Below are 24,131 nucleotides of genomic sequence, written 5' to 3' on the forward strand. Positions count from 1 at the left end.
TGAGTCACCCTCCAGAGTAGGGGCAGCAGGGTCCTGGGGGGGAAGGGGAGGGGACAGCAGGGCCTTTTACGGCTACTTTGATGACTGTGCCCAGCTGTGGGGAATGTGTGGCAGTGAGCTATCCCTGTCCCCCCAACAACCCCCTCTGCCCCCAACTACAGCACTAATAAGCACATTGAAGTGGCAGGAAGGGAAGAATTCCCATCTCCTAGCACAGCCTCCCCTGTGAGGTGGGGAGTGGGGTGCATGAAGCAGAGGTGAGCGATGCTGCTTTCCTGAGAGATCAGATCGGGGACAGCGACCTCATCAGCTACCCCATAACTAGTCAGCAGTGGAGCCTTCTGATTATAGCACCTCCTAATGGCTGTGACCTCAGGCTTCTCAATCTGGTCCCCCCAGACCACGTCATCCAGAATCAGCCCATCCCACGTTTGCTCTCACACCACCTCCACAGCTCCTGGGCCCCGGTCTTGTCTCCCCCAGGAGAGTGAACTCACGGAGAGGAGGTACTGCTCGTTGCTACATCCCTACCCAGCTTCCAGCACAGAGCCGGCACCTAGCAGAGGCACAGAAAATGCTCAGGCTGACTGAGCGACCTGACAGGTGGATACGCAGAGAGGGCAAAGGAAGCATGACGAGGTTGCCCGGTGACTTGACTTCTGACTGCCCCTCCCCTTTCCTGGCTCAAATAAGCACCCACAGTGTGCCAGGCGCTGAGGAAACACAGTGACACCACCAACTCAGGGAGATTGTGCAGAAACACACAAAAAGTTAAACAACAAAATAAGACAACAGTAGAAGAGGTGTCACAAGACAGAATATCATTAATTGCTAAAGGAGGCCAACAGACATGAAGGGCCAAGCATCAAGGAGGAAGAGACCATGGTGAGTTGCTGGAGCTGGAAAAGGCTTCACAGAAGAGGGGGGATGTCATCTGAATGGGGTTGGGGGAGCACATGGATTTGAATACCCCAAAAGGCTCCTAGAAAGCATTTGGGGTAAAGAGTGTGCCAGAGCAAAGGCCCAGAGGTGGGAAGCAGAGAGTGGATCTGGGGCTGGGGTGTGGTCTAATCTGACCCAGTGGGTTCTGAGCAGCGGGAGGAGTGAAGGATAAAGCCAGAGAGCTGATGTGGGGCTAAGCATGGACACTAGACAAGCAGCAAACTGAATCCAACCGGGAAATGATGATGGAAACCAAGGCATATGCAATTAACCAGCCAGGTCCTGGCTTCCCAAACTACCCCACCCAGCTCTTCGGCTTTCGGAAGAAGAGCACAAGTGAAGGATCAGGGCCTGGGCCTTTAAGAGAAGTAGGCACGATGCCCACAAATCAACAAGAAAAAGACAGACAACCCAGTAGAAAAATGAGCAGAAGATTTAAATAGCAACTTCAAAAAAAGATGTCCAAACGGCCAACAAGTACATGGGAAGAAGCTCATCTTTTTTCAGTCATCGGGGACATGTACACTGAAATCAAAAGGAGCTAACACAAACGCCCACCAGCATGGCTAAAATAAAAAGACAGAAAGTACTAAGTGTCGGTCATACGGGGCAGCAGTGATCACTGCCATCACTGCTGGGAGGAGTATAAACTGGCAAGAGCATTCTGGAAAACGCATAGCCTCGAATGACAAGACACACATGGACCCCAAGACCCAGCAAGAGAAAATGTGTTTATAAAAGGCACACAGAAATAAGCTCACAGCAGCACTATTCATCATAGCCCCAGACTAGAAACGAACTAAATGTCATTAACAATGGAATGGACAAATAAATTGAGGTACATTGTCATAATGGAATGTGACACAGCAATGAGAAGAAACAAACTGCAAGTACAGACAACGACATGGTTAATGTCACAAACAACGTGAAGTGGAAGAAGACAGCACAGATGAGTGCATTCTGAAATGCATTATTCCAGTTCAAAGACTAATCTATAGTGCTAGAAGCCGTGGCTGGAGAAATGAGGCATTTCTCATTCATCTGGTGCCGTCTCCTCCCTCTGGGGTGCTGGCGATGTTCTATCTCCTGGTCTGGCCGCAGGTTACACAGGTGTGTTTCGTTTGTGAATTTCATCCAACTATACACTTAAGATCTGTGCGCTTTTCTGTGTTTATATTATATTTCAGTCAAAAGTTTTTAAAAAGAGAGCATATGCAGAATCTTGTCCCCAGGAATTTGTCCCTGAGTGTCCTCCCTCCTTCTTGCCCCCTGCCCCCTGATATAATGGGTCTCAGTTGGGAGTGGACCCTTCGTCTGGCCCCTCCTGAACTTAAGATGTTTCTTGATCTGTTGCAGAGCTGACCCCCTGTCCCCAAGCTATGAGGTTCTGACAAAACTCTCCATCCCAGCTGACCCACCTCCAACCCACTCACCCGCTCCTGGCACTGACACCCAGACCCTCCCTCTGGGAAACAGCATTTGAGTGGGCACAGGGTTGGCAGTGACATGCTCAAAAGATATTCCCGGAACATTAATGAAGCAGTGGGCAGTGGGTGGATGTTGAAGAGTGACCAGGAGCCCAGCCATGCCAGGACACCAGTCTGGATAGGATGAGGGTAGCAGCTTGAAGAGAAGCCCGCAGAAGCTGGGAAGGGAGAAGTGTCCTTGGGGGGTGTCCCACCTTGCCAGGGAGGGAGACAGAGCCCTTGGCAGAATCCAGCTCTGGGAATTCAGCCCTCTCCTGGCAAACCCGCCTGCTGAGGAAGTAACTGCCTGAACAAACAGTACTTTTACCTCCTAAGGAATAAAATAAACGAAAATAGAGCCATTTCCCATTCACCTGGCTGGCATTATTCATTCGCTGGGTACAGTCTGTTTATAGGTTATGAGAAACAGAAGTGGGGTGTGCTGAGAAAAACCCGATCTGCACCAGTGCCCACCCTCCGAGCCAGGTCCCCATCCTAACAGCACCATTGCTCACACCAATAGGAATTCCACTAGCAATGCAGAGAATCAATGGAATTTAATTATTCAGACCCAGGTATCCAGGAGCTTTAAACATGCCTATTCTTTCTTCTGTATTTCTAAAGTCGCCATCCTTCTAGAAATACAAGGTTTCAGCTCTCCCAATATCTCTGGTGCTTTGGGGTCCTTGACACTCCACAGCTCCTTTCCCACATATTTCATCCCCTCACCCCACCCTACCCACATGCAGGGATGCTCAGGTGGGGGAGAGAGGGAATTCTGGGGGAAATGTACCCTTGAAAGCTGATGTCTGGATGAGCTCCCCACATTATTTCTTTTTAATGCTCTGTTGCAAAATACACCAAGTGTTTTATTTCAATCCACACTGAAGCATATTTCAGGGAAAATTTCCTATTGCCTGTCACAGCCCAGGGGAAAAATGAATGCACATTTCCCCAGCTCCATTAGCTAGGGAAACAGGCTCACATTGCTAGAAGGCATAGTCCCCGCAAGTGAGGCGGGAGAATGAGATCACCGGGAAACAGTCCCGAGGGTCCGGGCATGGGGTGCACAGGTGCACAGAGGTCTCGCCCTCCTGCAGCGGCTGCTAGGGGACTGCTGGGGCAGGGCCAGGCACAGCCACTAGAGAGAGGATCAGCCCAGGGGGACTAGACCCTGGTCCCATTAGCACTGTGGTCCACGGGTGCTCCCTGTAGCCTTCCTGCTTCAGCCTGTCTTCTCCTTGTCATCCCTACTTTAGATAGACAGACAGACAGATGGGGTCTCAAGGAAAACAGTGAGGCCACAACGTCTCTCTTTCCTTCTTGAGGTGGAGTCCTGATGCCTCTGTCTCTATGAGACAGAAAGCAAAGGCTAATCTGGGGCAGGGGCTTCCCACTCCCAGGTTCCCCAAGGAGCCAAGGACAAGTTACCCTGACACCCATTTCCTACACTCTGCTGGGGGGGAGAGGGGGAGGCAGAGAACAGTTCCTGCTCCAACCAGTCCCTTCGTCCACCACCTTGTAGGGCCACAGCCCCTAACAAGCCCCCAACCCTAGCTTCCTGTCTCTTACCACGATCTCCAGGCCATTCTTTGTGCCCTGCCAAGTGAGAGCCCCGAGTGCACATCTGTCTCACCTCCATCCTTCCCACTGAACATTCATGGTCTTCCTGGGGGTGGCCCCTGCCTGTCCCCCTCCAGCCTAATCTCTCACTACCCCTCAGCTGGTATTTTTGCCCTCCTCCCTGGCCTTTCAAATCCCCCCAGGATACTTCCCACCTTCAAGTCTCCATTCTGGTGATTCCCTCTGCTGGAAATGACCATCCTCCCTTTGTTCATCTGGAAAATCCTGATGTTTCTTCTAGCACCAGCTCAGGCTTCTCCTTTATGAGGCCCTCCCTGATTCCCTTCAGCAGAACTGACAGAAGCACCTGGGTAGCACAGTCAGCTAAGCGTCTGACTCCTGGTTTCGGCTCCAGTCATGATCCTCAGGGTCCTGGGATCCAGTCCCCTTCTGGCTCCATGCTCAGCAGGGAGTCTGCTTGAGACTCTCTCTCCCTCTCCTTCTGCCCCTCCCCCCCCCAGCTCACTGGAGCATGCGCGCTCTCTCTGATAAATGAATACATCTAAAAAAAAAAAAGAACTGACAGCTTCCTCCCTCACCCCGCTATACCCTGTAAGTTTATCTTAGCACATACCTTTCTATCTTGAAATTACTTGTTGACATGCTTGGACCAGAAGTCCATGGAGGGTGGGAGATGTGTCATCATTAAGCATCTTTGTATCCCCAGCACTCAGCACAGTGCCTGTCCCTGGGTGAGTACTCAATAAAATATTTGCCAAATGCATGAGTGAGAACTCTCAAAGACCCCAGTGAGTTCTGCTTCTGATGAAAAAGTGTCCTCCTCCAGGAGGTCCTCCGGCCTGCAACAATGCCATCCTCGGTCTCCTTACCCTCCTGTCTTGTGTAGCTGCCCGCCCCACCCCCACCCCCCGACGCTGACTGCCTCATCCATGTGACAGGTTTGTGCTGCTGTCTCCTGCCATCTCCCTCATCTCCATGGGAGTTTAGTCTGAATCTCTTTCATGTCACCCAAGGGCAGAGAGGAGACTTCAGCCCTGCAAAGCCTAGCCCTGGGCTGGGTGTGTTGTAGCCTTTCAGCTGAGCTTGAGAACTCAGTGACTGATGGATGGAGCAGGGAGCTCTGTGAGAGGGATCCCCCCTTGGCCAGGCACTGGGGAGATCCCTGGGACGGTGACTCCAAAGGCACGTGTGGCTCAGACAAGGAGGGGTGCTGGTCTGTGCGAAACAGCCTTGTTTGTTTCTTTTTTTAAAGAAGAGATCCTCTTCCATACCATTAATATTTCCCTCTGGGAACCTGAGGCATGAAAGCTATCCTTTTCCTCCCCTGTGCCTTCCTATTTGCCAAGTCCTTTGTACCTAACACTGAACTGGAGCTAAAAGAAGCAAGAATATTCTTTGCAGCCATCACAGTTCTGAGGGCATATTAATGGAATAGGGAAGGATGCCTGGGTGGCTCAGTGGGTTAGGTATCTGACTCCTGATCTCAGCCTAGGTCTTGATCTTAGGGTTGTGAGTTCAAGCCCTGTGTTGGGCTCCATGCTGGGCGTGGAGCCTACTTTGAAAAAAAAAAATGATACTGGAATAGGGACAGTGCCCTAGATGGCAGCATGGGCCTGCTCCATGCTGCAGCCTATCTAGTCAGCCAGGGCCCCTCCTGCAGCAGAGGCCAAGAGAACAGAGACAACTTTCACGGGCAGGAGCCTGGCTTTCTGGTCATGGTCGCTCCCCATACCCAGGGCCTAGATTTCTGAGCAGAACACCAAACACGCTTTCACACTCCCACTGCAGTATGAATTCTGGCATGCCATTTAACTCTGAGTCTCCGCTTCCCCGTCTGTAAAATGGGCTAATGCAATCTGCCATAGTGACCTCACTCTTCTCCTCTACCCCTAGCGTCAGAAGGGTGAAATGAGAGAATGTGGTGAAAGCCCACTGAAGTTTTTACTCACTCCTTAGCAAGGATGACCATGTCATTATAACACTCTGGCCTGCCCCAGCGGAACGACATAGTCAAGGGTCTACATGAGTCAGGGAACAGTCCTGCTAGATGTTCTGATTTGGCCTCCTGGACAGCGCCCAGGTATCGAGCGGAGAAATGTGTCAAGTTGGAAATGAGAGGGATTTGGCTCTAAACCCCAAATCCTGAATTGCGTTTTCCTCTCTGTTAAGCAAGCATTACTCATCCATCTCCCACGCCTGTGATGTTACAAGAGACCTTGGAGGGAGAGAACTGCAGACCCAAAGAACAAGAGGATACACTTGGTTGCAGCAGGAGGGCATGGGACTAGAAGCCGGAAGAATTTCTTGATGATGGAAAGAGCTTGCGAGACGTGGAAATGGATGGCCAGAGGCAACTGGCCCTATCTCTCTCCTCAGGGTATTTCAGAACTCAGGAGGGTGGGCTGAGTTAGGTTTTCATCCTACAGATCTGTCCTCAGGCAGCCCCTCAGCCAGCTTCTGGTGGGGATGGGAGACATGGGGACAGAGGGAAGATCAAATGGCAGTCAGGATTTATGGGTTCTAGTTGGGGTCTGGAGCTCCATGGAAGGTTAAATGCTCCCGGGAACAGCATCAGGAAGGTCAACCACATATTGACAGAGTGGGCTGGGACGCAGCAAGGTAAGGCACTCTCTTCAATCCCACCACGGAGCCAAGCCCCCACTGCGAATCTGGCAGTGTCCTCCCTGAATTCCTGGCTCTGATATACTTAGGGGGCTTCCTCTCCTCCCTGCTGAGCTGATCACACACACACACACACACACACACACACACTCCCATCATCCCACCCCCAACGGGGGACCAGCCAGCCTTCTCTGCACAGCTGCTTGTGGCTGCAATTCTATCCCGGGATCCCAATGACATCACTCCCACAGGGTCAGCGGGGAAGGGGAGGAGGGGACAAGGCAGAGTTGGGGTGGGGAAAAAGGGCCAAGAGACTGTCACTGTAGACACAGCTCTGAGGAGAGGCACTGTGGGAGGAGCCCAGCTCCACAACCCTAGAGCCGTCTGACCTTAGAGAAATCACTTAACCCCTCTGAGCCTTCTTCCTCATCTGCACAAGGCCATTCTACAGGGTTGTTTTAAGTACCCCAAGGGCAAGGAGCATTGTGGGAGGGGGGGCTCCCCATCCTCTGTGCGCCATCAGTACCCCAGATATCCCAGGGGCTGCACGCTGCACCTTGCTTACCCCAACCATCCTCTCTGTAGTTCACTGTTCTGAATGTTGGTTGGCACAGCTACCCCACAAAGCAGGCAAGCCCAGAATACAGGACGATGGGCTCCCGCCCCTCTCCCTGCAAAGTGCACCCTGAGGAGGCCGCTCCACGGGACCCTCTGCACAAAACCCACTTCTCTTTGGGGAAGTGCCCCCGCCCCCATGACTCTGAGAGTCAGGGAAACCCAGGAGTCCCACACCTATCGGGAGGGCAGTGTGAAACACCTGATTACACGAACTTGCCATAGTCCCTGCTGAATATTTCATACGGGAGCAATGATCCATTAGTCACCATCAATTATTCATCCTCATCAGGGCCAGCGCCAGGCACGCAGCATGGGAGCAGCTGGAGCTGGGACCCACACCCACCCCACCTCCACTCCCCCTCGAAGGCAACCAGCAATCCCTCCCATCCCCCTGGCCCGCCTAGGGTCCTACCGAGCACCCATCTCTGAAAAGTATGCACGGCAGGCAGATGGATATCACCCCACCGAACAGATGGCCAAGCAAGTCACAGGCCAAGCTGAGGCTGCCACACATGAGCCTCACAATAAGGATTTCCAAGAAATGAGAAAGAGACACGCTCTCTTTATCAAGTTCAACAAGCGTATTTGGCAGCAGGTTGATGTCGCAGAGGTGGCTGGGCCAAAGGTACCGGGTTATGTGTCCCTTACAAAGACTCCCATGGTCAGGCCAGCTCTGGCCCCATTCTGAAGGTCTCCTTTCTTTCAAAAGAAGTCACAGAGTCATGGATTCTCAGAGTTCAAGAGAAAGGGCCCTAAGACCAAGCCATCAGTGTGGCAAGAGCCTCTCCAGCAACACAACAGTGAATGTACCTCAGGACAAAGTGCTTGTCTCTCTTGAGAAAAGCCACTGGGTGTTTGGACAGTTCTAATCCTTCAACATTCATTCAGTAAATATTTACTGAGTATCTTCCATGTGCCAGGCCCTGAATGAAACACTTGGTTTGCACCCAAAACAGACCAAATTTTTGCTCTATTAGAACTATCTTCCTCACAGTGGGTCAAAATTAGTCTCCATGTATCTTGTGCTCTCCAGGCCTAGGAGGAGATGAGAAATAGAATCTATTGTCTTTAAGACCAAAGCCTTGGGCTCACTGCAGTAAGACTGTGGGACTCAGCTTGCTCCCCCAGGCTGGCCTTGTACCCCAAAACCACCTCCCTGTTTGGGCAATGGTTTTCAGGACTGGACCTGAGCAACGGACTCTTGGTGCTAGCGGCTTAAGCCCCTAGTTCTCCCTCCCCCAATAAGAATATTGTACCCACAAATGTAAACACCAGTCTCCTCTGCCAAACAAGAGACTTGCTCCACCTCTTCCTGCCCACATTCCACTCCCAAGAACTGATTTTGCCCACTGGTGAGGTAGGCAGTGTTATAAATGACAGAGGAGAGCATTGCCTTAAATATGTCCCCCAATAGCCTTTACCATGCCTGGAATCCCATCATTATTTACCCAGCCTTTTTTTGGGTAGGCATCACTGCCTATTCAACATGCAGATGCCTTTTTGTTGGGAGGAGTGCCATGTTCAGCAGAAGAGCAGTTTGACTCTGTGCCTGGGGCTGCGGAATAAGACATACTGCACTGTTCTCAATGTCGGGAAGAGGGAGACGAGGTGAGCAGACCCAAGTGCGGAGGACTGGGTAGCACAGGAGAGCTGGGAGGCACTTGACATCTCTAAGGGGAGAAGCACAAAAAAGGGGAGATAGAAGGTAACCTGAATATTGCCTGGAATTTCCCTTTTGTGTTCAGTAAGTTATGGAGGGTTCCAAGTGATCCCACCCAGAAAGTAGAGCCTGAGCTGCCTCTCTAATGACCCAAAGGATGCCAGGTACACATTCTCCCCCATGATAAGTGCCCTGGACAGGGAAACAAAGAGTGTTTGGATTATCGGTTTAGCAAAATATATGGTGGTCAAGGAAGAAATGTAGATGCAGGGAAGATGAGAAAAGAAGGAACCAGATGATAGAAAAGAAGAGCTTCGTCCTCCCTACAGGATTTCTGGGGGCCTGGAAGCAGAGAATGACCCCATTCAGATGAACCAAGAGGCTGAAAAGGTGGTATAGTCCTCCTACAGGCACATAAGGACACAGTCATGGTCTGGTACTCTATCTTCTCTCCCACCATCACAGGCTCCCCCAGCCCTCAGAGCTCTGAAGAGCTTCCAGTCTCTGCCTACCCTACCCCCACACCTGGCCCCATGCCAATCTATGCAGCAATTCTTCGTCCTCCTGTTGCAGGCTGCTCCCACAGCAGCCCAGCTCTCCCACAAGTGAGGGAGGGTCTCAGTTCTAACACCCTGCTGACCTGCCAACATGAAGACTGGATTCTCCACTCTAATTCCTTCATAGCTCCCTCCCCTCCAGGGATGCCCAATCAGCTCCAGCTTCATTTCAGTACTCTATCTTCAGTTAAACTTCACATGACTGCACCCTACAACAAAATCCCTCCCCTCTCACCAACCCAGGCTAGGTTTTGCCTATGAGTGGAGTGGACAGTGGGGTATCTGGAATAGTGACTATTACAGGGAAGATGTCCCTGCTCTAAACATTTCAGCAAGCTGGAGGGAGACGCAGGTCACGGATTTTGGGAGACCACAGCCAGATTCCAGGATTTTAGGTCATGTATTCCTATCACCTACTAGCTAAACTGGCCTTCCCCTAACCCAGACCAGGCGTGTCAAAACTACTTTTAAAGACCTCCTGGGAAAGATGATTATATAGACACTCAGGCTCGTAGGATATTTGGAGCTCAACCCTCTCATTTTACAGAGTAAAAAGTGGGATCCAGGAAGAGAAGGTAGCTTGGCCAAGGTCTCACAGTCAATAAAGGGTGATAACAATTTTCCACAACGCCAATGTTCCTCTCACCCCTGCCTCTTTCTCCAAAATTGGAAAGTCGGGGCTTAGCCTGTGACCATCCAGTCTGGACAGAGAGCACAGGTGCAGTGCTCTGTCCATGGTGCTGAACCTCCCAGTCCCAAGCAGCCAAGGTTTGCATTTTTTAAATTTTTTTACTTTTATTTATTTATTTTTTCAAGACCTGCATTTTTAAGCACTGCTGGTGTTGGGGCCTCTAGCATCATAAGGGTGCTACGGGAGATCCAGGGGAAAGTTGATAATATAATCCAGGAGACCATTTACGTGAAGGAAGCCGAGACTAATTCCAAGGAGATAAACAGGCAGATGTCCAAGAGCATGGGGAAGGGGACAGTACACCATCCCTACTCCTTACCTCTTTTCATCACCTTGAACTGGGTATGGGCCCCTGGTTCTAAGATACTGAGATACAGGTCCTTTCAGAGAAGCTAAAAGTGAGAAAACAACATGACTGGTTGGTCTCAAAATTTCCAAGGGAAATTTTCTAAGAAAGAAGTCACCAGAAGGGAAGGCCAAGAGAAACTTGGAGGATATGCAGATAACAGGACAGTCTTCAGAAGATGTGGGGTGATTTTGAAAGGTTCTGCCATGAGCCTGGAGACTGGGTATCAGGATCTTTCAAGGTCACACCTCCGAAGTCCAGAATCATGACTGTGACCCTTTGTGGTTCCTTGGAATCAAGTGAGGGGAAGGTGGGGGATTTACAAAAAAGTAAATGCACTGTCAGGATTGTGTTAAAAAGAAGGTGAGTCTAGCCTGAGCTCTAAACTGGAGTCCATGCTGAAAAAATCTGGAAGCCATATTCTTCACAAGGCTCTGGCTCTTTACTCTCTTCACTATTGAGTCTGAATGATTGTGGCTTGTTAGCAAAGCAAATGTTCAGCATGTGTGAATGGACCCCATACAAAGGAGCTGTTTTATGGGTGCCTGGTTGGCTCAGTTGGTAGAGCATCTGACTCTTCATCTCAGGGGTCATGAGTTCAAGCCCCGTGTTGGGCATAGAGCCTACTTAAAACAAACAAACAGGAGCTGTTTTAGCGAGAGGCACACAGCATCCTGAATTTAAATGGGCAGCTCACATGGTAGCAGGCATCTACATATCCTGTTGCAGGTTTGACTCTCATAAGGGAAGTCTCCTGATGCTGAGTTCACACACACACACACACGCACCCCATCCCTTACCTCAGCAATATTATCCCAATACTGATAAAGAGGATTTTACTCTCCTAAGCCCTATTATACCCAGCATTACTCTCTTCCCCTTCCTCCACCTCCCCTCCTCCTCCTCTACCTCTTCCTCTTCTCCTCCCATACTGTGACATACTCATTGAATACAAGTCAACTATAACAACTGTGCACACAGTCAACTCTCTCCAGCACATCTACATCCACACTCAAGAACCCTGGGATGCAGAGAATCTTGGTGGTCAATCTATCCTTTCTAAATATCTACCCTGTCGCAGACTTTCTTCTCTTTGGAGATCACACCATCTGTTTGGTTTTCTGTCACAATGTCTAACCACATTTACCATTCAGAAATTCCTCTTTGTGTCTACCTGAAATCCTTCATGCTCTAGGATGCCTTTCTGACATTATGAATCACTAAAGATGAAGAGCATCTTCTTCAGTGGGAGTGGGGGGCAGGGTTTCATTGGACCTTTCATAATCTAGAGGCAGAGATACGCACAACTGCAATACTCACCCCACCTACATACACACGGAGAACCTGTGACTGTGGGTAATAACAACAAAAAAAGTCCAAGGACACAAAGAACCCTTGAGATGGCATCTGATCTATCCCCCATTCATAGAGATAGGACTGCGTCAGGGTCCTCTGAGAAGGCCTCATGGGCCGCCCAATCCCATGCCCCCAAGGAGCCCATCTCCAGCCCTTGTTTCTGGGTCAGAATAAAACACCCGGGTCTCCCTTAGCCCCACACCCAGCCGCTCAAGCAATCACATTACCAGCAACTAATACACTTCTCAGAAGCCATATTTATATTACAGCAGGACAAGAGAGCAAAGGTGTAATTGGGCTCGATTTGATTGAGTGTGACAATTGCAGTTAGCTACATGTGTCATCGAGAGATGTGAACTGGGGATAGTTTATGCTCAAAAACTCATTTCCAAGAGGACCTGACATCTTCCTCTTACACACATCCAGCAGCGCTGGCAACGCAAGATATCCACGGACTTGTCTGAGGGAGAGACCTCGTAAGGTCATCTCTCCACCCCCGCCCCCACCTCCACACAAACACTCCCTCAGAAAAGCTTTTTCTCTGCTTTTCTGGAATACCTATCTGACACCCTCTCTTCACCCCCTTGCAGGCCTGCCACATGTCTCAGTGCAACAAGCATGAAAGTGCTGCCTAATGTCTAACCTAAACCCTGCTTGCTTCAGTTTCCAACCCTGGCTCTAGTCCTGCCCTTGGTGCAATGACAGCAGCCTGTCCGGTTATGTCTCCATCGCTGATTCCAGCCACTCTGGGGACACACCTGCCGTGCTCACCCCTCCCTTTTTGACCTCAAAGAACCATGGTCCCCTGGCTCTGGGCTTGTTCTCTCCCCACTGCTCTCTGGAGTCAGTGCCCAAGGAGCTTTCCCATCCTTGTTCCTGAAATCCTTTCTGTCCCCAAGAGAACTAGAGTTTGGCCTTTGAACACCTCTAATGCTTTTTCCGGGACTCTGAGAAGGGACTGCAGGGATTTCTAGCCAAAGATCCCCATTTTACAGAGGAATGAACAAATGCAAAGAGGGAAAATGACAAGCTCAGGGCCACCAGGGGAATCAGAAGCAGAGCCAGACACTCCCTTGCCCTTTGCAACCCAGAGCCTGCCTCGCAGCTCCCTGGCAGTGACCTGGAGTTACCCAGGAGAGCCTATGGCTCTCCAGAGTTCATGAGCCATGGTGGCCATATGCCCACTATCCCCACCCTGCTAGGTACCCCCATTACAAGCCCTAGGAGCACTGAGCTCTTTTTACTTCACCTCGATTATCATAATTGTCATCAAATAATCAATTGTGTGTTTCTTTTCTTCAATGGCCTCCTTCCCTCGGACTATAAAGGTCATATCACCTTTATCACCACCGTAGCCTCGCTCATGAATGCTCGTTGCAAGAATGAGTGACTGAATAAATAAATGAATGAGTGGAGGCCTGTGGAGGGGTGGCCGTGGCCAGTGTGGCACGAGAGAGGCTGCAACGCTAGGGGTCCCAGCTTCTTGCCTTGACCCCAACACTGAGGAGAGGAGACAGGTAATGTCACGACTTTTCCTTCGCTGGAGAACTGGGACACAGAAAGGAGTCTTGTCACTATGGGGTCCACGTGAAGCAGCCCCCTGCTTTAGGGGAGCCCTTCACTTCAAGTTGTTGGTGGAAGGATTTAATGAGTCTACGTGCTTTCTTACCTATCTTTCTCCCTGCCCCCCGCCCCCGCCACATCTCCTCTGTCACTAGGGCAGTGACTGGTGCCCCAAGCCCTGGTCCCAGACACAGTCTCATTCACCTTCCCACCAAGAAGCCTCCTGCTTCTGAGCAACACAGCCCCTCCTTCCCCGATCAATGCTGCCTCCAGGAAGGTCTAAGCTAACAGCCACAGCCAAGAAGGCTTCACCTGCATTAGCTCCTAATCACAGATGGCAGACGCCACAGGGTCTGGAAAGGCAGCAATAGTTATGGGAGAAACCACAGGTCCAAACTCTGCAAGCAGACCACATAGCTGCCATGCCCCCTGACCCGACCGCGCCAGACCCCAAACTCCAGCCTAGGACCCCGCCCAGAGCAGTTCCAAGCCAAGCCGGGAAGTGGCAGGTGGAGGCGAAAGGAGAGCACATGTCACCTGGAGAAGTCCTCTCCAACCTGAAGGTCTCAGATCTAATTTCATTCTCAATTTCCAAGGAATGTAAGAGGGAGGCCCCACTGCCCCCAGGCAACCTGCCAAGAGCTGTGTGTATGTGTGGTAGGTTTGCATCTGTGTGTTTATGTGGAGTTGTGAATCTTCCCTAGTCTGAGCCAAGTGCTCCAGGATGTCACAAACCCGACAAGAAAGAAATGCTCTCTGAAAGTAGGGCAATGGGATGGACACCGGGAGGGGCTGTTTTGGGAATCTGTCTGGCTTGTTAAAGGCCAGAGTTCTGTGCCCCAAACTGAGAGTCCTGGGGGTACCAACCTGTCCTATGGAGGCTGCCCCATCCTGCCTCTCTGTGCTTCCAAATTTACTGTTGAGTTCTCCCCTGCCCACTAGCTGCCAAGCCCAGGGTCTGTCTCCAGTGGATCTTCTGGATCTAGAGGAGGAGCCAGAGAGACAGAAACACATTCATGGGACTGGGAGAGTGGAGGATCAGGAACCCAATTCCTGCTTTAGCTCACTGACCCCACAGGACAGCTTCCAGGGTTTCAATGCTCTCTCCCCACTCCCAGGAAAGGACAAATTGCTCCGGTGACCCCTCTCATCCAGGAAGGCCTCCATCTTTTACTATGTCTCGGTCTTTCCCTTTCCTGGTCCAGGATGAGCAGCCCAGGATGGCTGAGCCGGGGAAGGAGCCATGTGCCAGGACAGTCAATTACCCAGCCCTGTGGCCGCTGAAGAGCTGAGAGACGCGTGTTCCCTGCGGGGCCAGATGTGCGTGTGCAGACGCCTGACCTCGTCTGAAGGTGGTTCCTCCACCGTCCTCCAGAGCCTCCCTGCCCTGCCCTCCACTTGTCCTCCCAGGATGAACCAACCACATTCTTCAGTGCCCAAGCTACTAAAGCCACGGAAGAGCCATGAAGACTGCCTGTCCTTGCTGAGGGAGGAGCCCTCCCAGCCTCTCCGATCGGGGTGCTAACTCTTAATTACAACAGGCAGTTGTAACTCGGCAGACACAGCCCGTAACTCAGCCTCCAGCTCGCAGCTTCTGACCCCCAGACTCACCTGGCAGGAGGCAGCGAAGGATGTATTATAAGAGGAAATGGGGACTCAGTACAGAAGGAGGAATACGGCTAGACACAAAGAACTTCCTCACTCTCAGGGGTTACCATTAAGGACTATTTTACTTCTCACCAGGTGGCCCTTGGAGGTCCTGTCCAATATGGAGCTTTAGGTCCCCTATACAAGACAGGCAACAGGAAGCTCTGCCAGTCCTCACTGTGAGATGTTACTTCTAAAGGGGGCTGAGATCCGGGTTTCCTCTGCACCCCCAGAGCTGTGTGGACAGAACCAGTGTCCAGACTCCACCAGTATGACCAGTTCTGGAGAGAGCCCTGTGAATACCAGCCTGTGTGGGCATCTATCCACAGTCCAGCCTGTCCCCCACCTACAGTCCAGCCTGACTGCCCCCCCCACAGTCTAGCCTGTCACCCCCAACAGTCCAGCCTGACTGTTCCCCCCCAAAGTCCAGCCTGACTGTCCCCCACCCACAGTCCAGCCTGACTGCCCCCCAGTCTAGCCTGACTGTCACCCCTAACAGTCCAGTCTGACCACCCTGCCCCCCCACAGTCCAGCTTGACTGTCCCCCACCCACAGTCCAGCCTGACTGTCCCCCACCCACAGTCCAGCCTGACTGTTCCCCGCCCCCCACAGTCCAGCCTGACTTCCCCCATCTACAGTGTGTGGCCTGGGGGAGTGTTGTGGCTGGGTGAGGGGGGGCACACCAACCTGCGTTTGTATGTTGATTCAGCCCCCCACTAGCAGTGTGACCTTGGGGACATTTATTTCACATTTCTGAGACTCACAAAGGGGGTGAAATACCACACGCTCTAAAACAAGAAGGGCTTTATGTGTCCTTCTCATTTCTTCACAAAGAACATTAAAAAGATGTGCACTCAAGAGTCAAGATTTAATAAAATTTGTAATCTTTACTCCTTCGTCAAAGAAATTCATAAGGGAAACTGGCATTTATTTATTTGTTTATTTATTTAGCAGGTATGTGGTGGGGAAGAATGCAGTGCCTAGAACAGTTTGGTGCCCTGCCTTGATCCACACTAAAGTACCAGCAGTTCAACCCATGGCCTCGGGACCATCACTGACAACATATTAAAAATGGCAAATAACCTTAGGATTATTTGGAAAATAGCTTTGACCTTATGGCTCCCCCTGAACAATTCTTGGGGAACCCCAGGGGTCCACAGACCACACTTTTGAGAAGTGCGGTCCTAGGACATCTCGTGTACTCTTCCCATGGGCTGTATCCCTTGTGTGTTACTATCTCCGTTTTCAGATGAGAACCCTGCAGCTCAGACAGTTTAAGTCGCTTGCCCAGGCAGGACGAGGTGGGTGCTGTTTCTGTTATGCCCTGCAGAACATGCAACTGTGGGGCATGGACCCAGGGGGTGTCAGGCATCACCTCTCCGCCTTCCCCATCACCTCTCCTCACCGTGCCTTTGGAGCTCACCGTCTATATCCCTGGGGAAGCCTGAGGACACCTCCCGGCCTCTGCAGTGGAGAGGACCTGGCTTTTGCTACTGTCTGTTCCCCCTGGGCACTTCTGCTGCTCTTCTACCAGCAGGAGACCTGCCAAGGCTGGGGACCAGGGTCTCCCTGGGAAGCCTCAAACTCTGGGGGCTGAGCTGCCAGTTGCAGGCTCAGCCCTCACGTCCCCCCTGCCTCCTCTGGCAGCAAGCGCAGCAGCCAGCATCAAAGAGCTAATCCAGTTTCTCCGTGGTGCTTCCCCCTTCGCTTCCTGCAATGCCAGGATTGATCTGGAACCAGGGCAGCCTTATTAAAGTGATGCCTTTTCCTCCACATGGGACAGTCAAACTGGGAGAGGGAGCCCTCTTGTCTCAATTAACTCCAAGTGTCCTGCTGACTCCCACCCCACCGGCAGCCACCCTGTGCTTCCTGGGGCCTAACTCTAACTTACCTTGGCCCCTAGTGGTGAGGCTGGGTTTCAGCCCCCAGGGCTTCTTCCCCAGGAAGCACCCAGGATCCCAGAGCACTGAAATGCTAGCTTCTTGTTCATCCTCTCTACATCCCTCAGACACGGTGGACACACAGGAACCCAAAGGTTCTGGCATCTAATCGCAGACCCGCAACACTGGGCCCATGACTTTGGTCCATGGCAGTTGGCACCATATGGTATCCGTGGCTAACAACGAAAATGGGGAGCCAAGCAGCCCCAAGGAGGATAGAGATAAAGGGCTGTGTGTTAGCTAAATATGCTTTTCTCCAAATAAACGCAGGAGATGAGAGACAAGGAGGGTCCCCAGAGACCACCACCCAGGGCCCATGCCCAGGGTCCCCTCAAGCCACCTGTCAGGCTCTCCTCCTCTCCAGAAAGGAGGCAGGGGATGTGACGTTGAGGTGGAGCAGAAAAAGGTAAGGTTAGACATCAGAAAGGAATTCCTTTCTATAAAGAGCATAAAAGCTGCTTCCCCAATCACTTGGGGGAACAGGAAGCTAAAGGAGAATGTCCAAGGCCCAGGTGAGCCTCCTTGACTTGGCCACAGTCACCTCTTGCTGTCTGCAGGGGGCTGCTGGGCCTCAACCCAACCTGGTCTCCCCTCCAGGTTATGTCCTCAGTCTACTTGCGATGTCCTCCCCGTCCCACCCCCATGCTCCGTCTAAGAGGCCCCCTCATCCCATTCCTCCATTCATTTCAGTTTTCTCATTTCCCTAGTGCCAAGCTCCTCGTTACAACCACTTACACTCAATATTAAGATGTATGCAATAATAATGGGTGAATGCCACCTCCAACTGCAATATTCTCTAATTGCTAAATTCCAGAGCTATGGCATCAACCCAATTATGGGAAGCCCTGCCAGGGGTCTCCACAGCCTGAGGACTCCCTGTCCCACCCAGAGGCACCTGGGTCTCACAAATGCCTCAGAGGAGCCTCCCTGACTCCCTGCTCAGCCACCGCCCCGCCCTAGTCCCAGACTGCCCAGTGATGAGGCCCTTGGGTTTCTCAGTCTCTCTTCGGAGGGAGGAAGGGAACAAGGCTCCAAGGACTGAGGGAAATCTGGTCCTGGCAGGCAGCTATCCTGGGGTTGGGAAGCTCTGGGAGCCCAGTCTCCTTGCACCCAGCCATCACAAATGCTCCTGGCTACAGAGCTCTATTCTGGGTGTTGGGGGCGGGGAACCCAGCAGAGAAGGAAGAGCCCCATGCTCTACCTTTGAGGAAATCCCAGCCTGATGAACAATAGGTGGTTATTCCCTGCTCCCTTTTAATCCCTAGTGCCTTATACAGAATAGGTCCTTGGTCCATCTGATTTGGAAGTGGAAGGAAAAGGAGGAAAGCAGGAAAGCAGGAACGGGTGTGCTCCGGCCCAGCCGCTGCTTGGACTCTAGCTGCCCCTGCATGCGAGGGTTGAGTGCCAGCTGTAAGTCCATGGGGATCTTGACTTCTCAAGCCTGGACTCTCTGAAGAAGAGAAGCAGTCAGATACCAACTAGACACGAGCATATGTACCATGCCTATGTCCTGCTGGGCTTCCGAGGATGACTTGACCGAATTGGGAATTTGCTGATGATGCCAGCACCCCATTCAGATAAGGCTGCATGAGGCTGGGGGCAGATTCCCCGGGTGCCCCATCATCTGCTCTGCTCCTTCCACCAGGGCTCCTCCCTCCTCACTTCAGAGCAAGTGCTCCTGAAGATGACAAAATCCTTACAGCGAGTCCCAGAGAAGCCCAACACCAGAGAGGGAGAGCTGATTCCATTTCTCCAAGGGATCACTGCCTAATTTTGTAAAATCCTGCTACCTGATTTCAATGACTGGTCCCCTGCTTATACTCAAAGCATTAATGACTCTGGGGACCCCTGACCATGTTGGCAGGCTGCACACTCTAGAGGGAGCTGGTGAGAAGGAACGGGGGAGGGGAGGCTCCCTAGAGAGGAAAAGTTCTCACCAATCAGCTACAGCAGCCTCGAAAGAACCCCCCCCCCCCCAAAGTGCTCTGATCTAGGTTTGAGACCTCGCTCTGGTCTCCATGGTGTGAGATTTTAAACCAGTCACACAACTTTTCTGAGCCTTTGCCTGTTTGTTGTAAAGTGGGACTGTGATGTCTGCTCTGAGACCCCTGTGGTGGGAGACGAAAAAGCTCTATCACAGAGGGGGAAAGGAAGGGGGCAGCCTGAGAGAGGAGCAGGCCGGCGGGTTGCGCTGACGGCAGTGTGGCTCACACTGGGTTCTGCATCTCCTTGCCAGGCATGGTCCACGCTGGCTATGCCCTTTCTTCCGCCTGACGGTGAGTGTTGCCTACAGCAAAAGCTGAAATGTCGAGGCCCCAGACCAAATGGTCAAAAGGGGGGCTCTCCTGAATTTACAACAGCAGGGCTGTCCTCTTCTTTTCTTGCCCCGGACCCCCAGTTTGGGAGTTGCCTGGTAGCACCCAACCCTCCGAGTGTCAGTGGCTATGATAACGGACCAAGCAACTCACAGCCTCCTTCCCGAAGGATCCAACCTCCCCATCCCAGCATTCAGTCCTATGGTCTCCTGACCAGACAGGTGGGGAAGTCTGTCCTAGTCTGGAAAATTATCCAGGGAGGAAGCTTTTAGGACGTCTCTTGCATACCATGTATTTGGGGTATCCTTCCTGATGTTTAATTTTAGACCCCTTGCTGAAGCATGGACCTGTGTGTGTGTGTGTTGGGGTGAGGGGACGGGGGCTGTAAACTCACAATGACTGTTCACGTCCCTCTAGGCCCAGATCCAAATGGACCCATCACTCTGGCTCCTACCCTGACCTATCAGTTCCAGGGATGAAAATGAAGGACTGCTGGGACAAATCCTGCCCAGAAATTAAGCTTTGACAACATACGGCCTCGTCGGGCATAAAGAACTGCCTGAGAGTCAGAGGGAGGAAATTCTGGAATGGCCACCGAGGAAGTTACAGCAGCTCCTTCCTTCGAGTTTTTAAGATTAACAGAGGTGGAAAATGTGCCGAAAGAGTCTGGGCTGCGGGCAGGGAAAGGGCTAGGAGGGCAGGCAGGCAACAACGAAACAACAGTGGAGCACATAGGCCCGGCTTTCACCAGGTGCGAGGCGCTGCTCGAACGCTTTCCAGGCATTAACGTACTGCATCCTCGACAAAAGCTGCCTATTTCACAGATTCGGGTTTTACCTCCACTCCACGGATAGGCAGACTGAGAAATAGCATTTGATTAACTTGCCCAAGTCAGAGGCAGGGGCCAAACCAGGAGGAACCCGGGCAATCTGGCTGGGGACACTAGACCGTGTCCATGACTTGCCACTTCACCGGTGGAACCGTGTTACCCGTCAGACTCCCTGTCCTCCTGAGAACCCAGGACTGGATCATGGCATCTCTACCTGGGTTTCTCTGACCTAGAGGAGGATGAAGAAGCAACTTGTTGCATGCGTGATGGTTATTCATGGAGGAAATTTAGAATTGTATCCGTCCAGGGCGCCATATGCATAAGTTATCATTTACTTGTGGGGTAAGTATTATTACCTCAGATTTATAGATGAAACCTTCCAGACCTGGTCAGGTCACGCCATTGCATGGTCTTGAGGCATCCTGTATGTCTTCCTAACAGGTGTCACGGTTGTGATGAATTATTTATGTAATAATCTGCTTAATCCTGTGTGTTATTCACTAGATGGTAAATGCCACGGGGGCAGGAACCAGGTCTGTTTTATTCCCAACTGAATCTCCATGGCCTAACATACCCTCAGCACATAGTAGACTCTCAAAATCTAATAGCTGAAGGAATGTAGAAACTGAGCTCAGAGTAACTAAGCAACTTGTCTAGGCCTGCTGGAATGCAAAATCCACAAGGGCTGGGGTTTTGTCTGTTCACTGCTGTATCCACAGTGACTAGAACAATGCACATAGTAGGTGCTGACATAGTAAGTGCTCACCAATAAATATGTGTTGCATGAATGAATGAATAAAGTCACACACTTTGTAATTAGTGGCCCTGGGATTATGAACCCAAGCCTGTTGGTTTGCTGCTTCCTTTGTTAACCACTACCCCGTACTGAGTAATCACCCTCTATTGTCCACTCTGGTTTGCCACTCCGGTTCTCAAAAATCATCTCCATCACTCTGGACCTCCTGTGTGTCTCACTCAAAAAAAGCAGACCCACCTTCAGCTAGAAGCCAGATCAGGAAAGCTCAAATCCCAAGGGCAAATGAAACAGCAAGTCTAATCTCCACAGTCTTTGACTATCCCCGAGGATGCTTCTGTCCAAGGAGGGGGATAATGAGCCACTCTTCCAGCTCCTTGAACCCCAACTTCCTCCGCCTCCATCCTCACCATGCTTCCCATACCCTGGATCCCAGAGCACCCACTGCCCCTCTCTCTGCTCTCCTGACAGGGCTACACAGACTCCACAGGGTCGGTGGGAAGAAACAGGAGACTCTGCTGAGAGAGGACAGAGTCCAGGTGGAGGCACAAGGGTCGCTGGAGGTCAGGCTCGCCTGGGGCTGGGGAATACTGGCTCAGGGAGAGCAGGGAAGAGGCTTCTCCAGTCATCTCAAAAGCCCACCCGCCCGCGGGTCCCTGCAGTACCAGGGACATTCCTGTCACATCTGCGTGGCAGCTGACTGAAGGTGAAAGGGAGAATGACCTCTGGTCTCCTCCTCCTAGGGACAGTGAGCCAGGTCTCTGATTCTGGAAGTAGAACACTTATATCTACCTTCCCCTTTTTCAGCTTTCCAGAAGCTCCCCAGCTCCTCCTTGGGCAAGGTATGGAGAATGGGCCAGGATCAAGCCCAAGAGGTCCCCAGAAGAAGCAAGTCCCCCCAGGGGTGTCCTAGAGGATGAAGCCAGGGATCTGTCTGAGCACCAAGCAGGGAGAAACCCAGGACTGAGGGTTGAGGGGGCACCAGTCATTCCCAGGGGCATGCGGAAGAGAAGCAGGAGTGGGGCTGGGCTCCCTGGCCCAGGTCTCAATTTGTCTGGTGTGGACCCCTGACGCTGACTCACCCCTGGGGCCCTGACACAGGCTGCAGCTGGTAGTGGCTGCCAGGCATGCACGTCCCACTGCATCAGGGCCGGCCCGCCTCTCCCACCTGCCCCTCCGGCCCTGTCTTAGGGGCACTGGGCATGGCTCTTCTTTTGGCCCCTTGGGGGGGTGGGGTGGACACAGAGATGTTCCTAGCAGCCCAAAGTCTGCACGTGGACCTAAGCAGGGGGAGATGATTGGAAAGATGAAGGCTACCCTGCTCCCCGTGGTCACACCCTCTGATGAAGTGCCCAGGTTACCAAGAGCTGGATGGCTCAGGCTGAGGCTAATCGATTACACATGGGAGACCCTCTCAGGACGGCAGCAGGAGGAGAGGAGGAAGGGCACCCCCCAGCTCTCTCCAGGTCAGACCTTGGCCCACCTTCCTGTCTTTCTGGGCACACAGAGGCCTAAGGACTTCTTCATCCTTATGCCCACTCCATTCCAATCCGGGTCCACCCACCCCATCAGGCCTCTGGCCTTCTCTCCCCCACTGCAGTGCCCCTCTCCTGGGCCACGTCCTATGTCCTTGCACTCCTTTCTGCTGCCACAGGAGAAAGCAGCCAGAACACTCACTTCTCTACCTCAACAGTGAATGGGGGGAGGAGGCTGCAGAGGGAGAGATGGGGCTTTGGAGGCCCCCACACACACCATGGACCAGGGTGTCCGGAAGGCACCTGTGGAATGTGGGAATGGAAGGGTGGAAAGGAGAAAGGAGGAAGGAGTGGGTTAAAGGGATAGGAGAAGGATCAATCATCTACCCTTTTAATTAAAAAAATAAAGCCCCCATGTCCTGAGAGAAAGGGGGGTGAACAGAGACAGGTGAAGGGGGGACCCAAAATGGGGAAGGTAAATGAAGGAGTCCGGAAAAGCGGGGTGGGATTGTCTGTACTTTCTGGGTCTGGGAGCCCGCCCTGGGAAGGAGGGCTGAAGCAGGGACGGGACGTCCTAGGTCGTGCTGAGTCATGAGATTTGGAGAGAGACTAGGGGTGCTTCCATCCCCCTCTCGCGTCCCTGTCCCAGTTCCTCTCGACCCTCACTTCCAGATAGTCCCTGGAGTCTGTCCCCCCCTCCCCGCCCCCCGCCCTCTCCCCTAATCCAGGGTCCCTGCCTCCTAGAGCCCGCAGACCCTCCCTCCCCCTCCCACGACGGCGGGGCCGGGGGTCCCTGAAGCGTGACGCGGGGGCGAAAGAAGCTGGGTTGGAGACGGCCCCGGCGGGCTTGGGGTGGGCGAGACGCGGGGTGGGGGGCGTCCAGAAGGGAGGGCGGGAGCGGCGGGGACGCAGAGCCCGAGGGCTCCGGGGACGTCGGCCCGCCGCTCCGCTCTGCACCTCATCCGCCGCGCGCCCCCCCAGCCCAGGGAGGAAAGCTGCTTCCTCCTCCCGCCCCAAGCCCGCAGAGCCGCGGGCTCCTCGCCGTTCGAGTCCAGCTTCCCAAAACGAACCTTCCACCCGCACGCGTCCAAACTCCCCCCGAAGGACGGTGCGGGCGCCCGGCCCCCTTGGCCCCGAACTTCCCGGACCCGACCCACCCGCCCCCCCCCCCAGGGAGCCCCCTCGGCCCAGCAACGGAAAACCCGCCCCGGGAAGAAAAACTTTGGAGGGGGAGTCGATGCCCCCCCCATAGACGGGGGAGGGGGGACGGACTTACACGGAGCGGCCAGGCAGGAGGGATCCCGGGTCCCCGAAGTAAGGGGGCGGCGGGCTGTAAGGGCGGGGCGCTGGCCACGGTGCAGAGGGGCGTCCGTTCCCCCGGGGCCCGGAGTCCCCGCTCCGCCCCGGCCCCAACTCGGTCCGAAGTGCCTTTGCCGCAAGACTTGCTGAGCTTAGCAGTCTGCGCCGAAGCGGCGGCGGCGGCTGACGGCTGGGCGAGCGCGGCGAGCGCTGCAGTGAGGGGAGGAGACGCGGCCGCGGGGGGCGGGGCCGGCGAGGCGGGAGAGGCCGGGGCGGGGCGGGGCGCACTTGCCCCGCGGGGCCCGGTCCCCTCCGCGCCCCCGCCTCCAGCTCAAGGTCACGGCTGCTGCTCCGGGTCGGGGAGAGTCGGACCCGGAGCCGGTCGTCCTCGTCCCCACCCGAGATGGGCTGTCACTCTTGAGCCAGCTCCCACTCCCAACCCCCGGAACCCACTGCAGCTCAAGGCT

The 24,131-nt window shown here is 53.1% G+C and overlaps 1 protein-coding gene across 1 annotated transcript in view; it reads right to left on the reverse strand.

Annotated features, from left to right (window-relative positions):
- The window catches only part of SYT2 (synaptotagmin 2), a 105,817-nt gene extending 81,975 nt beyond the window's left edge, over positions 1-23,842 (reverse strand). Inside the window, exon 1 of the mRNA XM_006739641.3 lies at positions 23,642-23,842. The gene's annotated coding sequence lies outside the window, so the exon portion shown is untranslated. The remainder of the gene's footprint in view (positions 1-23,641) is intronic.
- Between the last annotated feature and the right edge of the window lie 289 nt (positions 23,843-24,131).

The sequence above is a fragment of the Leptonychotes weddellii genome, chromosome 6 (genome assembly GCF_054177405.1).
Source record: "Leptonychotes weddellii isolate Sample4059 chromosome 6, ASM5417740v2, whole genome shotgun sequence".
NCBI lineage: Eukaryota > Metazoa > Chordata > Mammalia > Carnivora > Phocidae > Leptonychotes > Leptonychotes weddellii.